An 8,388-nucleotide genomic window follows, 5' to 3' on the forward strand; every position below is an offset into this window, starting at 1 on the left:
TAATGACTTTATATATTCATGTCTTATATAGATGATGACATTAAGAGAGCAAGTAAGTATAGAGATGGTTATACTTGCCTTTTTAATAATTCTCTGCTTTTCCTCATTTCTTTCTATGAATGTGAGTTATCACCCATTATCTTCTTGATACCAACATAGCTTTGCTCCCCTCTATCTCCTTTGTGATATACTGTCAAATGTATTACTTCTATGTGGTATTGTTCTGCCTTAGATGCATATTGTTTCATACAGTTTTTTTATAGCAGTCAGTAAAAGAACATATTTGCATATTTATTTTTCTTGACAAGCAAGTGATACCACACAATGGCTTAAACCACACAAAATCACAAAGAGAGCTGGTAAAAGTAACAGGTGTGATATCACTTACGTTCAGCCTAAATAACTTCCTTTGGCATTTCTTACAAGAAAGATTTTTTTTTTTTTTAAATCAATAAACGTTCTCAAAATTTACCACCTTGGGATGATTTTATTTCACCTTCATTGATGTTGCTAAGTTTCTCAGTATAAGATTCTTGTTTATTTTAATATTCCAGCACTTTGAATATATCTTTTCACTTTCCAGTTTCCATTCTTTCCAGTGAGAAGTTAATAGTTAATCTTAAGTGGTTTCCCTTATATATGATGGATCATTTTTCTCTTTAACTGCTCCCAAGTTGTTTTTCATCTGTCAAAATTTTGACTATATATGTTTTGGTGTGGATTTTTTTTTTTTTGTGTGTGTGTGTTTACTTTTCCTGAAATTTTTGAGCTCCTTAAATATTTAGATAGCTTTTAATTAAAATTTGAAAGTTTCAGTCTCAATTAGTTTATCTTATTTTTTCTGTTCTTTCCCTTCTTCATTACACTCTGGTTAGTGGATTTTTAATGTGTCCCATATTTCCCTGAGGATTTGTGTATTTTTTAATTACCTGTTTTCTTTCTTCTTTGGATTCACTATCTTTATTGATTTATCTTCAGATTCCCTGGTTCTTTTCTCTAGCCACCTCCTATGCATTGTTGAGTGTATTTTCCATTTCGGTTGTTGTATTTTTCAACTCCAGAATGTCCTTTTAACTAATTCTGTCTTTTTAATTGTGGTCTTTATTCAATGAGATATTACCATCATATTTTCCTTTATTCTTAGTGCAGAGATTCCTTAGTTATTTAAACATATTTATAGTAGCCATTTTGATGCCTCTACTAATTCTACCCACTGAGTCTCTTCAAAGGTTATTTCTAATGCTCATAATTGTTCTAGTATTTGGGTTATAATTCTATGTTTAAATGTCTTATATATTTTGCTAAAATGGAAATTTTTAGGTAATATACTAGTAGCAACTTCATATTTCTAGCTAGTATATCACCAGCTAGTCATTTATTATTTAATAACCAGTAGTTAATAATGAAGTTTCTATATGCTGTATACACAGAAACATACATATATACATATTGTTTTGTATAATTATTTTTATAGCAGTGAAGAAGTGAAAGAAAAATAAATATGCAAGTATGGTCTTTATTAGTACTTAAACAGTAATAGTGATTACTAGCCACTATTATTAGTAACTATTATCATTAGCTTTGAATACAGATCCCCTCTTCTAAGTATTGCTTTTTGCTTGGTCATATATTTATTTTTGTTTAGAAATTGAGATGAACTAATTTTGTGAATTCTGCTTTTTCTTTGCAAATTGTGCAGCATCTGATGTACCTACTTACCCTTCTTTTCCTTTGATTTAATTTTTTTATCTTGGTTATGTAAAATTTATCCATATTTCAGCATATGCACTTATTGGTCACAGGTTGTGTTTACGACCTTTTATTTGTTAGATTTTTACACATTATAGTTGGATATGAGTTTATGTAAGAAACCACTACCACAATTTAGGAATTCACTTACTTTTGGCCTACTTTTAACCAAGAACAAAGAACTTGGAGCTTCCCTCTCTGATGCCTCTTTTGGTGTGCAATTAGTCTTAAGAGTGTAAGGGATGGGTGTGATTTTAATGTTAAGCCTGAATTTACAAGAGTCCCCTATGTCAGAGTAGCCTATTGTTCAGCTAGTGTTTGGTCAGAAGGCCTTTTTGACCCCATTCTCCCTGTGAGTGCTCCACCCTTTGCTTACCAATTTGTTTTAGGCTTGAAGAATACTTTTGAATCTACCCATATCATGCCTTGATTGTTCCTGAGAGCGTGTAGCCAAGAATTTGTACACAGCCTTTTCAACCCCAAGAGCTAACTGCAATCTTAAGTGTGCTCTTCTTACCTATCTTTCCCCCTATTTTATCCTATTAGCTTCCAGCTGCTTTGTTGTGTTTTTGTACCATGGAGCTATAATCCTTCTTTGTTTTCTTCTAGCAACATCCATGCAAGGTGTTCTCTATTTTCCCTTAAAAGATGTCATTTCCATAAGAAAGAGCTGTGGAACCTTTCATTTAAATGGTTTGCCTTTTCTTTAGGAAGAATCGTTAGATTCTTACACTAAAACTGGGGATGTTGATACACCTTAGACTCTTACACTAAAACTGAGGAAGTTGATACAACTTAGACTCTTACACTAAAACTGGGGATGTTGATACACCTTAGACTCTTGCACTAAAACTGAGGAAGTTGATACAACTTAGACTCTTACACTAAAACTGGGGATGTTGATACACCTTTTATGAGTCTGTTAGTGGTCATGGTAGACGTGGCAGGCTTTGGTTTTCTGATCTTGTCCCTTCTAGAGTAGATCATCTAGTCTATGAGTGAGCTGGGGTAGAAATTTAGGGCCCACCATATATGAGGAGAGAGCCATGGCCCTAGTGATATTATCTGCCTGGAATACAACTTCTAGGATATAGGATGAGAGAGATGAGAAATACTGGTTGTCTGTTCTCAGAGTAAAAGCATGGCCCAAGAGTTGAAGCTTAGGGAACAGGCTACCTCCATTTTTCATAATTGTCTGCAATAGAATTTCCTGAGTGTTTTCTCTAAAATAGAGGAGGGAGTGGGTTGTGGCTCAAATGCCAGTGATTCTTCCTATTCCTACTGAAATTAAGCATATTTTCTTGAATCAATGTTTTCCTATTTGCTCTTTATTCATAGGATGATTACTATAGACTGAAATTTTATTTCTGTTTTTTATAATTTTTGTCCTTTAAATTGTCAGTTTGCTGGGGAAAAGATATGATAATCTCTACTTTTGACATTCTGAGTGTCCTACCCTCTTCCAATTTCACTTCATCAATGAAGTTTCATTTCTTCATTGGCATCAGCAGGAGAGAGGTACATGCTTACTTAATTTAATGCTTAAAATGGGTCATTGAAAGTGGACATCAAAACTGAAAGAGATTATCATGATTTCCTGCATTTTAGAAGGCTCAGAACCATCTAGGAAGCCAACATAAATGCTTACTACAAGCATGCCATTACCACATTTTAATATTTCAATAGCTGATATAGGATAGTTACAGAGCAAGAACTCCCATAAAACCCACAGTGAAACCTGGCATACCTGTTAATTAGACTATAAGAGAAGAGACTACAAAAGAAGAGATTTAAAATTTCTCTCCAGAAGTTAAACTGAAAACAACAAGCATATATTGCAAATAGATAAAAATATGTAGAAATATGTTATAAAGAAAGTGGATACCCAAAGACCTAGATTTTTAGCAAGACTGAATGTATTAACATATCTGAAGATGTACGTGTCACAAGAAGAACAAAGTAGGCAAAGTTACTAATCTTGGTGATGAAAATGATTAACAAATGAACCGCATGCATTTGGCAATATCATCTCTGGTATTGATATGGATTATAGGGTAAGGAAGTTTTAGTGAATAGGATTTTGCATTTTCATTCAGTTTACAAGAACAGATTTCTTGCAAGATGGACGTTTCCAGTAAAGATCTGCATTAGTTTGGTTAACCTGCTCATTTAAGGTATTGATGATCATGGTCTAGATTTTGGAATTTTTCATGTTATAACAAAAATCACTAATTTTACAAACTGTAATATCTAAACACAAAATAACTTCCATTATGATGCTATTTAATATAAGGTGTGATTTAAGTATCATCTTTTTGCTAATGTCATTTTCTATGTATCATAATAGGAACCTCCAAAATTCAGTGACTTGATTAAGGTAAAGTTTTATTTTTCTAAAACTAAGTATTCCAGAATGGGGAAGTATAGAATAGTGAGGAAATTCTACCATTTTCTAGATCATGCCACTAATTTCCATTTCCCGGTCCCTAGAAAGAAAAGAAGATGGAATACCCCTTGATAAGTAGATGGACAAGCTGTGCACATTATTTTCAACTATTTTCTATTTGTCATGAATAGAGTAAACAGCCTATGAAACAAAACAGCCTATGAAATATACTTTGTACTTAAGTGATCATGTCTCCAGCTAGAAATCAGGAGCTTTTCTACAGCTTTCTCCACTCTTCCATGGGAGATATGATCCAAAACCCCCGGTGGATGCCTGAAACCAAGGATAGTATCAAACTCCATACATACTGATTTTCTCGTACATATGCACTTATGATGAAGTTTAGTTTATAAATTAGGCACAGTTAAAGATTATCAATTAATAATAAATAGAACAATTACAACAAACTTACATAATTTTGATCTGTTTCTCTCAAAATATTTTTTATTCTCACCTTCACACTTAAACACCTGTGTTACTCATCTTTTGTTGCTACAATAAATACCTGAGAAAAAATAACTTAGAGGATAAAAGATTTAATTTGGCTCACAGTTTCAGAGATTTCAGTTCATGGTTGTCTGCTCCCAGTGCTCTGGGCTTAAGATGAACAGAACATCATGGTGGAAGAAAACTGTTCAGCTCATGTCAGTCAGAAAGGAGGGCGGGGAGAGAGAGGAAAGGAGGTGAGATAGAGAATGATAGAGAAAGTGAAGGGGCTGGGGACAAGGTACACCTTTCCAGGGCATACTCCCAGAGACCTATCCAACCATGCCCCACTTAACTACATTTTCCACAGCCTCCTGGGAGTCCATTCAGCTATGAATGGATTAATCCACTAATGAGTACAGAGCCGTCATGATCCGATCCAATCACTTCCCCAAAGATGAGCCTCTGAAACTGCTGCATTGGCAACCAAGTCATCAATGTATGGAACTTTGGAGGATATTCCAGTTCTAAATGATAGCATGCTCCATACAGCTTCTTTTTGGTGAATGTGAATTGCCATAATCACTACTCTTGTGTTATGATGCCACAAAGTAAAATGAGTGTTATTTGAGCACAAGCAGTGTGATATCTTGACAGTTTATTGGGTAATCAAGAAAACCACCATGTGACTAATGGTTTGGTAGCATACAGAGTGTGATATGTTAGACCAAGGGTTGATTCATATTCTGGTCAAGATAAAGCAAAAATGGCTTAAAGTTTCATCATGTTTCATCCAGAAAAAAAAAAAAAAACACATTTTAAAATTTAAGGATTTTTGTTTTCTGCAATATTCTAGTTAAACTTTTAGATTGTTGCTGATGGTGAACAACTGAAATTGCAGAAAGCAAAATCATGGATGGGGGTGGGGCTATTGTACTAAGAATACATTTGAAAGTCAGTTAGCCATCCTCTTTTGAACAAAGAAACAAAGGAAGTATATGAGATTAATTTTAGGAAAATATATTAATATTATATTAAAACTAATATTAAAATATATTAATTTTAGGAAAATATAAATTACTCCTCTGATATTTCAAAAAGAGAGGAAATATATGCAAAGTTTGGGGAAAATCTGCAAGACCCAAAGTGAGAAGAATAAATATCTTAGTCTGGGATCAGGATGCTCCCCCTAGTACTGGGCTAGAGTGCAAAAGGAAGCAAGGCATATTCAATAGAGAAGAAGGAACTACTATTGCCGTGGAATAAAGATACAAAATGGGAAGAGAAGGCTACTTTAGAAAAGGCACCTGCCCTTGTCCTTGAAAGAGAGATAGTAAGCCACACTCATTAAAGAAGATGCTGGAAAACAGCATCATTGCATCGCTGCTGTAATTGCTGGAACTGCCAGCCACTGCATGCTAGCGCTCTGAAGCTTCTGTCACCAACACTGCTGAAATCACAGAGCTGCAGGCTATTAGAGTCTGTCTGCTGTTAATGAGCAGTCAGCACTGATGTTGCTGAGCCTACTGCCACTGGAGGTGCCATCACAAGAAGAGTGATTGTGTCTTCTTCTCACCTTCTAAAGGGCATTAATGTATCCCTGTGGAAGACATAGTCGGGAATCTAGCTGGCAATGTAGTGTGAGAAATATAGTTTGGAAATGCCCAGCTTTGGTTGTATAGAGAAAAGTGTGAAGGTGAAAGTGGGGATGGGAGCTAACAGGTAACTCTCTGGCAGAAGACAATACTGTTTTTATTGGAAGGTGGCCAGGAAGATCTTATGTAATGAAAGTACATTTGTGTCAAGACTGGAATGAAATTAGAGCCAGTCATGAGGATAATTAGGGAAGGAAAGAAAAAAGTGAAAGAGTGAAGTGGAAGTGTGCATGGCATGGGTCACATTGTGGGTGGACCACAGTGAATGAGCTTTTGAAGTCAGAAAGACAGTTTAGGTGGTGCACCAAAATCCCAGTGGCTCTGGAAGCTGAAGCAGGAGAATCATAAGTTCAAAGCCAATCCCAGCAACTTAGCAAGGCCCTAAGAAACTTAGCAAGACGCTGTATAAAAAATAAAAAGGGGGAGTCGCGTGGGAGTCCTGCCAGCTCTCTGCAGGAGCCAGAGGGGCGCTCCCGACACCAGGACAAGTACTCAGTGCTCTTACCCACCTACAACGAGCGCGAGAACCTGCCGCTCATCGTGTGGCTGCTGGTGAAGAGCTTCTCTGAGAGTGGAATCAACTATGAAATTATAATCATAGATAATGGAAGCCCAGATGGAACAAAGGATGTCACTGAACAGTTGGAAAAGATCTATGGACCAGTCAAAATTTTGTTCATAGACCTTTATTTTATTTATTTATATGTGGTGTTGAGAATCGAACCCAGTGCTTCACACATGCCAGACCTTTGCATGTTGTCAAAAAGAAAAGAAATCTGTCCTGCTTGAATTCTAGGAAGGCTTTTTTAGAGATTTGGCAGTCTGCGGTGAACTGCTCGTACACAGCCAAATTCAGAAGGGGACAAGATACGCTCACTAGTTTCCTGTCAGAGGAAAATGCTAAACAACGAAATCAGGGGCCAGATATGAAGCAAAAAGTTTACAAGACTAAGTAATTGGAAAACTGTTAAGAAGGAGGAAAACTTCGCCTTTTTTTAGGAACATAATTTGTTATTGGAACAGTAGAGAATGAGATGAAGTCATCCAAGTGTGAAGTTAAGATTAAGTTTTTGGAGGAAGGGTGATGTCAGCATTGAAAATCACAGGGAATCAGGAGACTAAACGTGGCTATCAGTTATTCTGAAAAGCTTCTAATACGGCGGGAGAAAAAACTGGGATTAGGAACTACATATATTCATGGAATGGAACATGCCACAGGAAACCATATAGTTATTATGGATGCTGATCTCTCACACCATCCAAAATTTATTCCTGAATTCATTAGGAAGCAAAAATAGAGTAATTTTGATATTGTCTCTGGAACTCGCTACAAAGGAAATGGTGGTGTATATAGCTGGGATTTTAAAGAAAAATAATCAGATTATATCAAAAGGAAGTTCTACAGAAATTAATAGAAAAATGTGTTTCTAAGGGCTATGTCTTCCAGATGATGATGATTGTTCGGACAAGACAGATGAATTACACTATTGGTGAGGTTCCAATATCATTTGTGGATCGTGTTTATGGTGAATCCAAATTGTGAGGAAATTAAATAGTCTCTTTCTTGAAAGGATTGTTGACTCTTTTTGCTACTACATAAAAGAAAGTAATTCATTTATGCTTACCATGTCATTTCAATGTAAACATAAAAAAAGCCTGGTTACTGATTTTTGTAAAACGTACTCTTAAAGCATAAACCATGAGGTAAGAAAATTTTCATGCAAATCTTTTTTTTTCTGGAGAAACTCCCATTTTATATTTCATTTTAAATAATTATAAAAGTTAAAAAAAATAAAAAGGACTGGGGATGTGAGACAGTGGTTAAGTGCCCCTGGGTTCAATCCCTTGTATAAAAAAAAAAAAAAAAAAATGACAGTTGAGGGTCACAATCTTACAGGGCATTATGGTTCATAGAAATGACTTTGGATTTTATTCTAAGTAAAATAGTAATTAAGTCACTTTTTTTACTAACAATAAGTGAGTACTCACAGGATCTTGACTTTTCAGGTACTCAAATGGGTTACAAAGAATGAACAAGTAATAATTATATCCATGTTACAGAATACCAACATATAAGTGGAATAGAACAAAGATATGAAATAAATACTAGAA

General features: G+C 35.3%; 1 pseudogene; it reads left to right on the top strand.

The window, feature by feature from the left end:
• Nucleotides 1-4,812: 4,812 nt before the first annotated feature.
• On the top strand, nt 4,813-8,020 carry LOC114086173 (dolichol-phosphate mannosyltransferase subunit 1-like; annotated as a pseudogene).
• The last annotated feature ends 368 nt before the right edge of the window (nt 8,021-8,388 follow it).

This window comes from Marmota flaviventris, chromosome 3 (assembly GCF_047511675.1).
Source record: "Marmota flaviventris isolate mMarFla1 chromosome 3, mMarFla1.hap1, whole genome shotgun sequence".
NCBI classification, from domain to species: Eukaryota; Metazoa; Chordata; class Mammalia; order Rodentia; family Sciuridae; genus Marmota; species Marmota flaviventris.